Source organism: Thamnophis sirtalis, unplaced genomic scaffold (genome assembly GCF_051295495.1).
Source record: "Thamnophis sirtalis isolate CommonGarterSnake01/CBP01778 unplaced genomic scaffold, rThaSir2_p1.2 scaffold_10, whole genome shotgun sequence".
NCBI classification, from domain to species: domain Eukaryota; kingdom Metazoa; phylum Chordata; class Lepidosauria; order Squamata; family Natricidae; genus Thamnophis; species Thamnophis sirtalis.
The window spans coordinates 3762839-3779287 of record NW_028261390.1 but is presented as its reverse complement, the minus strand read 5'-3'; positions in this window follow the sequence as shown (position 1 = coordinate 3779287).

Here is a 16449-nt window from a genome sequence, read left to right as displayed (position 1 = left end):
AGGGTTAGGGTTAGGGTTAGGGTTAGGGTTAGGGTTAGGGTTAGGGTTAGGTTTAGGGTTAGGGTTAGGTTTAGGGTTAGGTTTAGGATTAGGTTTAGGGTTAGGATTAGGTTTAGGGTTAGGTTAAGGGTTAGGTTAAGGGTTAGGGTTAGGTTAAGGGTTAGGTTTAGGGTTAGGTTAAGGGTTAGGGTTAGGGTTAGGGTTAGGGTTAGGGTTAGGGTTAGGGTTAGGGTTAGGGTTAGGGTTAGGGTTAGGGTTAGATTAAGGGTTAGGGTTAGGGTTAGGGTTAGGTTAAGGGTTAGGGTTAGGTTTAGGGTTAGGTTAAGGGTTAGGGTTAGGGTTAGGGTTAGGGTTAGGTTAAGGGTTAGGTTTAGGGGGGTTAGGTTTAGGTTTAGGGGTTAATTTTAGGTTCAGCATTTACAGCGTGCTTCTGTCTCCGTGCTGTTGTCGCCCTGTTGATGACGTCAGCTACGTGGTTTCGTCGAGTGCGGTTTAGTCGAACGTGGTTTTGTGGTGGAACCTGTAACAACAGAGTCAGGTAGAGCATTCCAGGCGTTGACCGCTCTGTTGCTGAAGTCGTATTTTCTGCAATCGAGTTTGGAGCAAGTTTACTTTGAGTTTGTATCTATTGTTTGCCCGTGTATTATTGAGGTTGAAGCTGAAGTAATCATTGACAGGTAGGACGTTGTAGCAGACAATTTTGTGTACTATGCTTAGGTCATTTCGCAGGCCTCGTAGTTCTTTTTCATACCTTCAAACCAGGGGTGGGTTTCAAAAAATTTTGGAACCTCTTCTGTAGGAGTGGCCTGCTTTCCGGATCCACTGGTGGAACCTCTTCTAACCGGTTTGGTAGATTTGACGAACCGGTTCTACCGAATAGGTGCGAACTGATAGGAACCCACCTCTGCTTTAAACCAGGAGTGTTCAACTCAAGGCTGGATCGGCTCATTGTGTGCTTAGCTCTGGCCTGGAGGCCACCCTGAAAACAGCGAAGGACCAACTCGTGGTGCTTCTCCAGCGAAACAGAGCTCCCAAGCTACGTTTTGTTCTGACCGAGGGTTGCAGGAGGCCATGGCAGCCGAAAACAGGTGCCCCCACCACAAGTGATGTTGAGCTGGCCACGCCCACCCTGTGCATGCCTACACCAGACCCCAGAGGTCAAACACAACTCTGATGTGGCCCTCAATGAAATCAAGTTTGACACCTCTGCTCTAAACCACAGGATGGTGCTATGGTGGTTGAACATCTTTAGATGTTTTGATGGACTTTCCCTGCGAAACATTGAGGTATTTTTAGAGGACAATACCAAGCCTGGTTCTCATGATCAGCCAAGGAAAAGGTGCTCATCCATTTAGGACAAGGGCTTTCAAACGTGGTGACTTTAAGACTTCTGGACTTCAACTCCCAGAATTCCCCAGCCAGCCTGAGGAATTCTGGGAGTTGAAGTCCATAAGTTTTAGTTATCGCCAAGTTTGGAAACTCCCGATTTAGGGTGATAGAGCCCAGCCGAGTCAATGTGTGGCCTCCATATCTCCAGAACTTTCTCCAAACTTGGTAAGTTAGAAGAAAACACTCAAAGCATGACTTCTAGAATCCTTTTCATCCTCTTTACCGACACCAGAAAATATATATTTCCTTATGTGTGAACTATTGTGTCTGTTTATCGATTTGTTCATGAGGAGAGGCACATGTATGAGCCAGCAATGTTCTGCAGCTGCCAAAAAAGCCAACCCAATCCTTGTGTTGTCCCTTCTCGTAGGGATGCACTGGGAGACATCTTTCAAGAATCTTTCTCTCTGCAGCCTCCTCCCACTGGATCTGGATCCCCTTTTGAGCAAAACCTTCCCTTTTGTTGGCTCCTCTTCCCACACCAGATTGAGTCCCCATCTGTTCAGTTTTCAGAGAATTATCCTGCTGGCAGAGCCTTGAGCCTCTTTAGACAATTGTTTTCCAACCTTCTGTCGGTTTTAAAAAAAGGTCAAGACGTCTTTTTAATTCATTTTTATTTATTTAGTTTGTCAAACATGTACGAGATGACAGGTATAAGTAGAAACATGGACATGGACAAAGGAGATTAGTCCAAATAAATGGGGACAGTAGGACAGGGACGGAAGACACACTGGTGCACTTATGCACGCCCCCTTTACGGACCCCTTAGAAATGGGGTGAGGTCCACGGTAAACAGTTTGAGGTTGAAGCTGTTTGAGTCAATCTATTCTCCAAAGCCCATGAAGGCACAACAAGAAGTAATTGATGGAAATTAACCAAGGAGAGAAGCAATGTAGAACGAAGGAGAAAGCTCCTGGCTAATTAAAACAATTGATCAGTGGAACAACTTGCCTCCAGAAGTTGTGGGCTCTCCAACACTGGAGGTTTTTAAGAAGATACTGGACAATCATTTGTCTGAAATGGTTTATAGTCTCCTGCTTGAGCAGAGGGTTGACTAGAAGATCTCGAAGGTCCCTTCCAACTCTGTTATTCCGTTATTCTGATTGCAAAACCCCACTAGACGATGAAAGATGCCCAGTCTCAAATTGGTCAACAGAAACCCACGAATCTTCCAACATTAAAGAAAACACCCACAAAAGGTTTTATTCACATTATTACTGCAAAGGGACACTCCCAGCCCAATCTTCATGGCGTCTTCTTACACCATGGTTAGAAAAGAACAATATAGTCCAGTGTTTCTCAACCTTGGCAACTTGAAGATGTCTGGACTTCAAGTCCTAGAATTCCCCAGCCAGCATTCGCTGGCTGGGGAATTCTGGGACTTGAAGTCCAGACATCTTCAAGTTGCCAAGGTTGAGAAACACTGATATAGTCTCTATTTCTGGACAAAGGTTGGGTTCTCCCATCAAGCTGGAAAGCCCCAGGTGATTTTTCTTTTACGCTTTGCTTGGTTACATAAGCAGGAAATAACAGTTGTGTGAATGACAGTAGATAACGCAGGGACGCTACTGAAATCTTTGCCCACATTCTTTAGCAACATGGATTTTGAGCGTGCTTTATTTTAGGAGCCTCTTGTACATGTTTGATAAACTAATAAATACAAATTATTATTTCTTTATACATTTTCTCTTTACATGCACAAGTACTTTAGGAACAGCATGTTGTCCGGGTTAATTTGCTTACATCATACTATTTTTCCAGTTCCCAATTTCTGTTGTCAAGCCATATGTAAAACAAGTCCCATGTTTGAAAATAGTCTTTTTTCTCTTTTATCTTCAGTGTCAATCTGTCCATTTCTGCACAGTCTTAATTTTTTTTTTTTGATTCTTGCTTCTTCTGTAGCTGTTTCCTCATGTTTCCAGTGCTGTGAAAATACAATTCTTGCTGAGTTCAAGGCATGTAATGTTAAACATATTCCCTTTCTCCTATTTTTTTTCCTGCGTTCCACCTAACAAAAATAATTCTGGCTTATAATCTATCCCTTTGCTTTGGGGCGTGTCTACCACATGTGGTAATATGTGTTGGATTACATTTCCAACATTTGACAGACCTGTATTCAGAGGTGGGTTCCTACCACTTCGCACCTATTCGGTAGAACCGGTTCGCCAAATCTACTGAACCGGTTAGAAGAGGTTCCACCAGTGGACCCGGAAAGCAGGCCACACCTACAGAAGAGGTTCCAAATTTTTTTGAAACCCACCACTGACATAAAGAGACACAGAGGGAGGGAGGGAGGGAGGGAGGGAGAGAGGGAGGGAAGGAAGGAAGGAAGGAAGGAGGGAGGGAGGGAGGGAGGGAGGAGGGAGGGAGAGAGAGGCAAAGACACACACAGACACACACACAGACACACACAGAGACTCACACAGAGAGAGAAAGAGAAAGAGAAAGAGAAAGGAAGGAAAGAAGGAAGGAAGGAAGAAAGAAAGAAAGAAAGAAAGAAAGAAAGAAAGAAAGAAAGAAAGAAAGAAAGAAAGAAAGAAAGAAAGAAAGAAAGAAAGAAAGAAAGAAGTAAAAAAAGAAAGAAAAAGTGAGAGAGAAATGAAAGAAAAAAAGAAAAAAAGGGACAGGGAGACAAAAGGAAGGAGAGAGAGAGAGAGAGAGAGAGAGAGAGAGAGAGAGAGAGAGAGAGAGAGAGAGAGAGAACACATGGCCGGCAAGCCACTCCCACCAGGTCACATGGCCAGCAAGCCACTCCCACAAAGGAGGCCACACCCACAGAGTAGGTTCGAAAAAATTTTGAAACCCACTACTGCCTGTATTTAAACATCTTTGCTAACCTCGGTCCGCAGCAAGTGCCACCTATAGAACATTTTGTACAGCTTTTCCTGCCAAGGGGTTGCCATCGCGCAATTTGTAGATGCTTTCCCAAAGTTTGGTTTTATTATTAAATTGGGTTGATTCACTTTATTTCAGACATTGCAGTATAAGTGTGTCTTGATCGGGGTAATCCTGATCAACACAAACAAAGAACAGGGATAGAATAGAAGGCCAAGATCAAAGCAAAGAACCCAGTTAAAGTCTCATCTCTGGACCCTTGTCCAGTCTGGCCTGTAGAAAGACAAGGAAACTTCACGTTGAGCTCAAAATCTCAGTGACTTCATGGAAATATCCTTCTAGTTTTCTTTGCGACGATAAGGAAGTGGTTTGGCCTTTCCCCCTCCTGGGATTCCTCCCCCCCCCTTTCCTTCTCTTCTTCTTTTTAACCATTCGGTCTACCTACAATGTCCATCCGATCGTCTTCTGAGCAAGGACGAAGCAGATCTGATCAGCTTAGATTTCTAAATCAGCCTGGGCTAAGAAGTCAGATCTTTGATCAATACTGCAGGTGGCTGCAGAGACATTAATCATCGGGTTTCTTTGGCGAGAATACAAGAAAAAAAATGAGTTGTTCTAAGACAGTGTTCTGACTTCCCACTTTAGTTTATCATCTCTTCCTTGTGAAGTCAAGTATTTAGCCAAGCTCCGCTAGTTTTGGGGTACGTTTTTTTTCCTCCCTTTCTTTAGATCAGCTTTTCCTTCCTTCCTTCCCTCCCTCCCTCCCTACCCCTTCCTTTCCCTCCTTCCTTTCTTCCCTCCCTCTCTTCCTTCCTTCCCTCTCTTCCCTTCCTTCCTTCCTTCCTTCCTTTGACTTTAGACAGAATAACTATAAATGTACACCAATCGGCATACATTGAAATGAAATTTTATTGCATGCAGTTTTCAAAGGGTCATCACCTCCAGTATAGACTAAACATGACAAGATAGACAGACAGACAGACGCATAAATACAGTACATAATTATACACATACCCACATACCTACATATATTATATTAGACAGAGAATCAACACAGTCTAGTCCTCCCTCCCTCCCTCCCTCTCTTCCTTCCTTCCAATTACATTTTCCTCCCGTCGGTATCACTTCATAAATAATTCGAAAGGTGGAAAACATCCTTAATACTCCGGCTTCCTTCTATTTTCTCTACCACAACAACCCTGTGAGGAGAGTTGGACTGAGAGGGAGGCTAAGAGAGTGATGGCCCAAAACCACCCAGCTGGTTTTTCATGCCTAAGGCAGGAGTAGAACTCACTGACTCCTGGTTAATTGGCCCAAATTCACCCAGATGGCTTTCATGCCTAAGGTGGGACTAGAACTCACCGTCTCCCAGTGATTGGCCCAAAGTCACCCAGATGGCTTTTATTCCGAAGGAGGGACTAGAACTCACCATCTCCCAGTGATTGTCACCCAGCTGTCTTTTATGGGGAATGCTGTCTAGGGAATTCTGGGAGTTGAAGTCCATTCATCTTAAAGCTCCCAAGGATGGGAAACCTTGCTCTAACAGCTCCTCCACTGAGCAGGAAGTTGGAATGTGAAGTCTTCTCTAGTCTCTTTCGACTCTATGATTCTTATAATTTTCAAATGGTGTGGAAGAGCCCTTATGGATAGGTCAATGATGATAGATAGATAGATAGATAGATAGATAGATAGATAGATAGATAGATAGATAGATAGATAGATAGATGATAGATAGATAGATATAGAGATAGATAGATAGATAGATAGATAGATAGATAGATAGATAGATAGATAGATAGATATAGAGATAGATAGATAGATAGATAGATAGATAGATAGATAGATAGATAGATAGATAGATAGATAGATAGATAGATAGATAGATAGATAGATAGATATAGAGATAGATAGATAGATAGATAGATAGATAGATAGATAGATAGATAGATAGATAGATAGATAGATAGATAGATAGATATAGAGATAGATAGATAGATAGATAGATAGATAGATAGATAGATAGATAGATAGATAGATAGATAGATAGATAGATAGATAGATATAGAGATAGGTAAATAGATAGATAGATAGATAGATAGATAGATAGATAGATAGATAGATAGATATAGAGATAGATAGATAGATAGATAGATAGATAGATAGATAGATAGATAGATAGATAGATAGATAGATAGATAGATAGATAGATATAGAGATAGATAGATAGATAGATAGATAGATAGATAGATATAGAGATAGATAGATAGATAGATAGATAGATAGATAGATAGATAGATAGATAGATAGATATAGAGATAGATAGATAGATAGATAGATAGATAGATAGATAGATAGATAGATAGATAGATAGATATAGAGATAGATAGATAGATAGATAGATAGATAGATAGATAGATATAGAGATAGATAGATAGATAGATAGATAGATAGATAGATAGATAGATAGATAGATAGATAGATAGATATAGAGATAGATAGATAGATAGATAGATAGATAGATAGATAGATAGATAGATAGATAGATAGATAGATAGATAGATAGATAGATAGATATAGAGATAGGTAAATAGATAGATAGATAGATAGATAGATAGATAGATAGATAGATAGACAGACAGACAGACAGACAGACAGACAGACAGACAGACAGACAGACAGACAGACAGACAGACAGACAGACAGACAGACAGATATCCCATCTTTGGATATCTTTCTTGTGTAGAAGGCTGTCATTCAGCCTTCTACAATTGGGCTGTGTGAATTACAAAGAGGAAAGTGGACTTTCTCCAGGATGGGATTGAAGGAGCCTATGAATCAATATGAATCAATATTGGCTTCTGCTTCTCTTATTGTATACGGTCAGAAATTAGTTGTTTTCTAGCCTAGCAAATGGTAACCTTAACACTGTCATTACTGCAAATGTTATCTCACTGCCGCGTCTCGCTTCTATTCCTGGCTTCAAAGCTAGGCACATTCTTGAAAACATGGAAGAAATTGTTACACGGGAATATCAGGCCCCCTAAATAAAGGACCCAAACTAGGGAGTTTTCCTGGCTCATAAATCCTTAAAGCATTCTGGTGTGGAAAAAAACAACTACTCTCTAGATAAGGGAGACAGAGACTGGAGCTTGGACAAAAGAAGGCTTTCAAGATCAATGTTGGTAATGAATCTTTGTCTCTGATTGGGTAAACTTTATTTCTATCTGCCTAAAAGGTGTATAATACTCTGAGCCCCTCTTGCAGGGGGGCGGGGCTATTCCTTCCATGCATTTGTTTGTGTGTTTTGAATATAGTTTTTGTCACCCAGATTTTGCTATGGCCATAAATAAAAGCTGATATGTTTTTGCAAGCCTCGTCTGGAGTCTCCACTCTCTTTGGCATTTCAGTGGCTCGAGGAAACTGCTGGAACCTTACAGGATGCTAGCAGCAGGAGAAAGACCGTTAACCTTTTGAGCATTTGGCAAGACCAAGGAGGCCAAATAAACAGCTCGTTTTCCAGTAATGCAACAACGTGGAAAGAAAGCATCCCACCATCTTGATAGCCATCAAAAAGATCATTGTCCACAAGCAAATAGCCTCCCTCATTATCCTTTAACTTTCCTCTTTCGTGGAAGCGCTGTTTTGTTTCCGTTCTTCTCTCCTTCTTCTTCTTCTTCTTCTTCTTTTTCTTTAAAATGACCTAACGGAGCAGTTCGCTGCAAGCAACAGAACAAAAGATCGTTACAAGAAGTTCCTCCGTGACCTATTGTGCAGTTTAAAGGAGTTGAGTTTATAGGGGGCCACAAGCTACATAGATACGCAGGGGAAAATACAAAAAGCCAGCTGTAGGGAAGTGGGGTGGCGGAGATGGAAGAATCGGAGAATCCTGGAGTTGGGAGTGGATCTGGAGATCATCTAGTCTGGCCCGCTGCCCACAGCCAGAATCTTCAGACCATTGCGTGAAAATGGCTATCTAACCTTTGCTGGAAAATCTCCAGGCCCCACAGCTCCATGAGGCAGGCTGTTCAACTGCTTTAAATCTCTGAGGTCCTTGGTACTCTCTGAGCTGGGTTGTGTTCTTGCAGGCGTTTCATCGCCCAACTAGGTAACATCATCAGTACTAGAAGGGAGTGGGGTATGTGAGAGAGGAGGAGGAGGAGGAGGACGGCGATGACTTTGGGGTCCTTGGTGATCTCTTGGTTATTTTCTTCCAGACATTTCATGACCCTCTAGGTAACATCATCAGTGCCAGAAGGGAGGGGAGTTTGTGAGAGGGGGGAGGAGGAGGACTGTGGGGTCTTTGGTCCTCTCTGAACTTGGTGGTTTTCTTGCAGGCATTTCATCACCCAACTAGGTAACATCATCAGTGCTAGAAGGGAGTGGGGTTTATGGAGAGGAGGAGGAGGAGGAGGAGGAGGAGGAGGAGGAGGAGGAGGAGGAGGAGGAGGAGGAGGAGGAGGAGGAAAAAGACTGTGGGGTCCTTGGTACTGCCTGAACTTGGTGGTTTTCTTGCAGACATTTCATCACCCAACTAGGTAACATCATCAGTGCTAGAAGGGAGTGGAGGAGGAGGGGGAGGAGGAGGAGGAGGAGGAGGAGGAGGAGGAGGAGGAGGAGGAGGAGGAGGAGGAGGAGGAGGAGGAGGAGGAGGAGGAGGAGGAAAAAGACTGTGGAGTCCTTGGTACTGCCTGAACTTGGTGGTTTTCTTGCAGACATTTCATCACCCAACTAGGTAACATCATCAGTGCTAGAAGGGAGCAGGGTTTTTAAAGGAGGAGAAGTAGGAAGAGGAGGATCTCTAGTGATGGACCACCCACAACTTCTGGAGGTAAGCCATTCCACTAATTAATTGTTCTCACTGTGAGGAACTCTCCCCTTGGTTCTAGATTGGATCTCTCTTTAATGACCTTCCAACTGTTATGTCAGATGCTCTGGAGAACCATCTTCTTCCTTAAGATAGTTCCTTCTACAAACCTTGGACCACACCTCCTCCGGGCATCCCAGGTAAGGGATTTTGAGGAACGCTGGTCCCAGCACTCCTAAAAGTCAACACAAAGAAGAAAGCGATGCTAAAGTGCACAAAATCCGTCTTGAAGTAGTGTCCTTCGGATAACTCAGCCTTGTGGCTTGAAGAATAAAAACACAATTGCTACCTGCTAAAAAAAAAATTAAATGACTCGCCCTTCCAACACGGGAGCTGTGTACAAAGTATTTTGTGTCACAGTGGGTGCATATTAACTTCCCAAGCAATATTCACTTCTACAGTGAAATTGCATCGTCTTTTTTTTTTAATTCGTTTTTACTTTGCTGCTAAATTTTTTAGATGGCCTTCTGTGTTCTTGGCTTTATCTAGCTTGATATTCTTGTTCCCGACATAAAGACTTCGCATATTCTGTGTTATGGGCAGTCTGATGATACTTTAGTGTATTTTTTAATTCTCACCGTAAGCTCCCGGAGAATTTGATTATATGAAACTGTATATAGAATTCCCAAGTCAGTGTGAGCAGCAAAGCCTCAACCATCTGCTTTTCGGAGTTATGTCACCTGGCAGAAAATCAAACTCGCCACAAAGCGTGAAGAAGAAGAAGAAGAAGAAGAAGAAGAAGAAGAAGAAGAAGAAGAAGAAGAAGAAGAAGAAGAAGAAGAAGAAGAAGAAGAACAACAACAACAACAACAACAAGAACAACAACAACAAGAACAACAACAACAACAAGAACAACAACAACAACAACAACAAGAACAAGAACAAGAACAACAAGAACAACAAGAACAACAAGAACAACAAGAACAACAAGAACAAGAACAAGAACAAGAACAAGAACAAGAACAAGAACAAAGACTAGGACAATTTCCTTTCATAAGCTTGAGAAGATCTATGAGGGACCTTGGAGTCCTAATGGATGATTACTTAAACATGAGCCAGCCGTGTGTGGCGGCAGCCAAAAAGCTAATATGATCCTGGGTTGCATTGTTGTTGTTAGTTGTGAAGTTGTGTCCGACCCATCGCAACCCCATGGACAACGTTCCTCCAGGCCTTCCTGTCCTCTACCATCCTCTGGAGTCCATTTAAGCTCACGCCGACTGCTTCGGTGACTCCATCCAGCCACCTCATTCTCTGTCATCCCCTTCTTCTTTTGCCCTCCATCTTTCCCAGCATGAGGCTCTTCTCCAGGGAGTCCTTCCTTCTCCTTAGGTGGCCAAAGTCTTTGAGTTTCCTCTTCAGGATCTGACCTTCTAAAGCGCAGTCAGGGTTGATCTCCTCTAGGACTGACCGGTTGGATGGCCTTGCAGTCCAAGGGACTCACAAGAGTCTTCTCCAGCACCAGAGTTCAAAGGCCTTCATTCTTTGGCACTCAGCCTTCCTTATGGTCCAACTTATCATTGTATTAAATAGAGGCATAGAATCAAAATCACACGACGAATTAGTACCACTTTATAAATCCTTTGTAAGACCAAACCTGGAATATAAAGCATCCAGTTTTGGTCACCACACATTATAAAAAAAGATGTTAAGACTTTGGGGGAAATGCAGAGAAGAGCAACTGGGATGATTTAAAGATCTGGAAACTAAAACATATGAAGAACGATTGCAGGATTTGGGAATGGATAATCTAGAGGGGGGAAAAAGGACTAGGGGAGACGTGACAGCACTATCCCAATATTTGAGGGGCTGCCACAAAGAAGAGGGAGTCAACTTATTTTCCAAAGCATGAGAAGGCAGGACAAGAAACAATGGGTGGAAACTAATCTAGGAGAGAAGCAATCTAGAAATAGGGAGAAATTTCCTACCAGGGGGAACAATAAACCAATAGAACGGAAGTTGTGGGTGCGCCATTACTGGAGGTTTTAAAGAAGGGACTGGACAGTTGTTTATCTAAAATGGAATAGGGTCTTCTTCTTGAGCAGGGGGCTGGACTAGAAGACCTCCAAGGTCCCTCAGTTCTGCAACTGTAACTGTAAACCAAGAAACCGAAGAGCCACAAACGAGTTAAAAGTAGATTTAATCTGCCCCCACTGTGACAGACAAATGGAAAAGATTTGAGACAGCTCATACAGCGCACCAGTTGTTTGTGTTTCAGAAGCTGTTGATCGATTCACTCTTCTTCCCCTTGGTCTTTTTATCATTTTCTACTTTTGGGAGGAAAGAAAGCAAGAAGATAAGATAAGAATTCTTACATCTGGCACGTACAGAGGCAGAAAAAAATGCAAGACGGCCCAAGATCCTTTCAGTGGTTTCAAAGAAGAAGATGGCACAGATGAAATAATGAAATAAAAGTTTTCGGGCCAACTTATTCATTCATTTATTTTGGTAAGGCTGAAAGAGTAGGCTACTGTCGGGGGGAGGAAAAACAGGCCTGCTGCTTTGCTTAGATATAAGTGTACACTAAACCGACATGCTAGATACTTGAGTACTGTAACACGCTCTACATGGGGCTGCCCTTGAAAAGTGTTCGGAGACTACAATTGGTCCAGAATGCAGCCGCGCGAGCGATACTGGGTGTACCGAGATACACCCATCCTCCGCGAGCTGCACTGGCTCCCTATCGGTCTCCGAACGCGCTTCAAGGTGCTGGTTATCACCTTTAAAGCCCTACATGGCTTAGGAACTGGATATCTACGAGACCGTCTCCTGCCACACACCTCCCAGCGTCCGATAAGATCACACAGGATGGGCCTTCTCCGGGTGCCGTCGACTAGACAATGTCATCTGGCGACTCCTTGGGGGAGGGCCTTCTCTGTAGCCGCTCCGACCCTATGGAATGATCTACCCCCAGAGATCCGGACCCTCCCCACTCTCTCGGCCTTTTGGAAGTCTATTAAGACCTGGCTATTCCGGCAGGCCTGGGGCTGTTGACCTCTTGAAGAGGTCCAGCCCCACTAAGGTTGAGTGCATGTTGTGTCTCTTTTTAACTTGCTTTGTCTCTCTATTTTAAATTTTTTTTAGTCTTCTTTTAAACTGTTTTTATGTAAGCCGCCCGGAGTCCTTCGGGATTGGGCGGCATATAAATTCATTAAACTTTAACTTTAGATACTAAGCTGGGGTCATCCTAACATCTGGATTGTTTATTATTTAGTTAGGTAGTCAAACATGTACAAGATAACAGGTATAAGTATAAACACGGACATTAACAAAGGAAATGGGGAATGAATAAATGAGGACAGTAGGACAGGGACGGAAGGCACACTGGTGGGCTTATACCCACCCCCTTCAGGGACCTCTTAGGAATGGGGTGAGGTCCACGTAGACCATTTGAGATTGAAGCTGTTTGAGGGTTTGAGGATGTAACAATGGAGTCAGGTAGAGCATTCCAGGCGTTGACCACTCTGTTGCTGAAGCCGTATTTTCCGCATTCGAGTTTGGAGCAAATTTGAGTTTGTATCGATCGTTTGCCTGTGTATTATTGTGGTTGAAGCTGAAGTAGTCGTTGACAGTAGGACGTTGTAGCAGACAATTTTGTGTACTACGCTTAGGTCAGACTAAAGGCGGCGCAGTTTCAGGTTGTCGAAGCCCCAAATTTGGAGCCTGGTGGCGTAAGGGATTCTGTTGTGAGCAGAGGAGTGGAGGACTCTTCTCGTGAAATACCTCTGGACTCGCTCACTCGTATTCATGTCCGATATACAGTGTGGATTCCAGGCAGACGAGCTGTATTCGAGGATTGGTCTGGCAAAGGTTTTGTATACCCCAGTTAGCAGTACAGTGCTACCCAATGGTGGGATTCAAAAGTTTTGGTGGGGGTGGCATGGTGGGCACAGCAGGGGAAGGATACTGTAAAATCTTCATTCCGTCCCCACTCTAGGAGAAAGTTGCTGCAAAATCGAGGTTTGGCTAAATAAGCACTCTTTAAATTTTTGAACAAAGGATGCCCCAATAAGTTACAAATTAATGCAGGCTTTCACTTTAGAATTGTGATTTTTTTTAAAAAATCTTTTTCTTCTTAATCTTTTACCAAAAAAAAATCACTTTTTTTATTTTCCTTTTTTTAACTTTCCTAATCAGTTCTTTCAAGTCTCCTACACTTTCAGCCACCAGCGATGTTATTTCCATTTTTCAAACTGTCACTTCAGCATCCAAATCTGATTCCAGCTGTCGACTCAATTCTGCGGCCATCTTAGCTGCTTAAGTTAAACAAGTCTACGTGTCGAATGCTTTTTTTGTCTCTTTCCATCTTAAACAACATTTTTTCCCCCTCAAGACAATCTTTAAGGAAGCTTTGTGTTCACTGTCAAGAATCATCGGGAAAACAATCTAGTTCTCTGGCACTCCTATATTAGAATTTATATACTCCAATATATAAATTGTTATGCGACTTTCAAAGTCAATGGGGAAGCCAGATTCGCTTAACAACGGTGTTACTAATTTCACAACTGCAGCAATTCACTTAACAACCGGGGACGAAAACGGTCTTAAAATGAGCCAAAACTCACTTAAGGACTATCTTGTTTGGTAGCAGAGTTTTTTGGCTCAGTTTTGGTCATAAGTCGAGAACTACTTAAATCCATTGATCTTTTCCAATCTCTCTACTATACCGTGTTATTGCATATTTGTTGATATGCAGATGTTAGCATTTAACTATCTCTTAACTCGTAGTAGCAAATAGTTCAGAGGGTATTTCAACCGTACATAAAGGTTTTCTGTTTGACACCTGTTTATCACCTTCTCATATCTTACTTACATACTGGAACTTGGCAAACAATCCTATAATCCAATTTATCAAGGATGTCAGAAGAGATTTGACATCGCTGCTTAATTAAATTTGCATCTCTTAAATATCTTCTGCCTGAAGTCAATTAAGGGGTTGAAATGGAGATATAATCTCATAACATAATCCCTCACTCGCTCTTGTTCTGCCTTAGCTGTAAATGTTTACTTGAGGTCATTATTTCTTTTCTTTTTTTTTTCATGTTTTATTTACTTTGTTTGAATAACATATAAAAATTTCATTTCAATCAAACAGTGTGTTGTCTGGCTACAGTTGTTTTTAGGCAATTGTAATCAAAATGTTTACAATAACATTTATCACAAGAACATTGATAGTATACTAACAATAATGTTTTATTTGTCTATTTTATCAAATTTCCGTTTTAACATTTATCCTTTTTATGTCCCTGCATTTCCAACTTTTATTGTCTAAACATTAGTAAAATAAGTCCCATGTCGAAAAGTATTCAGTTCCTTCTTTGTCCTTAATAGTAAGCGTTAGTCTATCCATTTCTGCACATTCTAATGTTTTCTTAATTACACTTTCACCTCTCGGGATTTTGTCAAACTTCCACTGTTGAGCATATACAATTCTAAGGTAAAGGTCAGTTATTTCATTGACTAAGTCTAGGATATTCTTGGGCTAGGCGAGGCCTTGTTAGTGGTGGCACCTCAATTATAGAGTCTTGAGAAAAATCTTCCCACCGTTTCCTCATTCTGCAACCGTGTGGCCTTCTAATTCTTATATCTTCATGATTTCCTTCTGCACAAGGATTTTATTAGCATTTTCACTAAAGGTAAAGGTTTCCCTCATATATATGTGCTGATCGTTCCCGACTCTAGGGGGCGGTGCTCATCTCTGTTTCAAAGCCGAAGAGCCAGCGCCATCCGAAGACGTCTCTGTGGTCATGCGGTTGGCAAGACTCAACACCGAAGGTACACGGAAAGCTGTTCCCTTCCCACCAAAGGTGGTTCCTATTTTTCTACTTGCATTTTTTACGTGCTTTCGAACTGCTAGGTTGGCAGAAGCTGGGACAAGTCATGGGAGCTCACTCCATTCCGCGGTACTAGGGATTCAAACCGACCTTTTGGATCGACAAGCTCAGCGTCTTAGCCACTGAGCCACCGCGTCCCTATATGTATACAATTCTAGCTGCAGTTAATACATGTAAAATCAAGTATATAGTCCCTTTGTCATATTTTTCCAGCAGAATGTGCAATAAAAATATTTCTGGTTTCATGTGTATGTGTTGTTTTATCATTTTTTCCCAACCAAATATGTCTTTTCGCCCAATATTTTTTGTCTTTTGAACATGTCCACCACATGTGGTAATATGAACCAGGTATTTGAGTGCATTTCCAACATTTAGCGCATCTATCCTTATACATTTTTGCCAGTCATTGTTTCTGGTTGTTGTTGTTATTGTTTTTTTAAAACAATAAAACATTTTCCTTGTTATTGTTCTCCTTTTTTACTGAAATTATTGATTGAAATATCTTTGTCCTTTCTGGCTCGGTTTTCACAATCTGCTTTCAGCCTTCGTCTGCCCTTTTAATTAAGCGGAATTTTCCTCTTTGATTTTTGTTTTTTCTGGCCATTAGGAAAACTGAATTCGGAAAGCCATTTAGATCTTTTAAAAAGGTAAAGGTTCCCCTTGCATATACAGTACGTGCTAGTCGTTCCTGACTCTAGGGGGCGGTGCTCATCTCCGTTTCAAAGCCGAAGAGCCAGCGCTGTCCGAAGACGTCTCCGTGGTCATGTGGCCGGCATGACTAAACACTGAAGGCGCACGGAACGCTGTTACCTTCCCACCAAAGGTGGTTCCTATTTTTCTACTTGCATTTTCAACGTGCTTTTGAACTGCTAGGTTGGCAGAAGCTGGGACAAGTAACGGGAGCTCCCTCCGTTACGCGGCGCTAGGGATTCGAACTACCGAACTGCCAACCTTTCTGATCGACAAGCTCAGCATCTTAGCCACCGCCTCCCTTAGCTCTTTTATTCCTTGAAAATTGAAGGGTTTTTTATTTGCTTTGTTTTTATAATGGCTCTTATCTCTTCTCCAGAGTCCCTTTCACATTTACTGTGCCCATTAAACCTTTCCACCGATCATATATTCTGACTGTATGTCACTGCAGTTTAATCATGCTGGTACACTCATCCTCTTCGATTTTTATAACTTTAACCATATGATTGATGCCAATAATTCATGGTCTGCTCCACCGCTTGTATCTAAAAGTGTCCTGATTAACCTCTCCAATCTTCTGTTTCCTCTTAAGCGGTCATTTTAATTCCAGACGTGTCTATCCAGCCATATCTAAATACTGCAATCCATTAAACTGGGGGACATTTGTCAAATTTGGCCTTGGTGCTGAAGCTCATTTGCAATATGGTAGTTCAGGAGACAGGGCCAAATGTACACTGGGAGAGCTATAACTTACGGCCGCAGCTGAGGTCAAGATTTATGTTGTTAAGCGAGGCGTTTGTTCAATGAGTCTTGTCCCGTTGTACAACCTTTTGGGGCAAC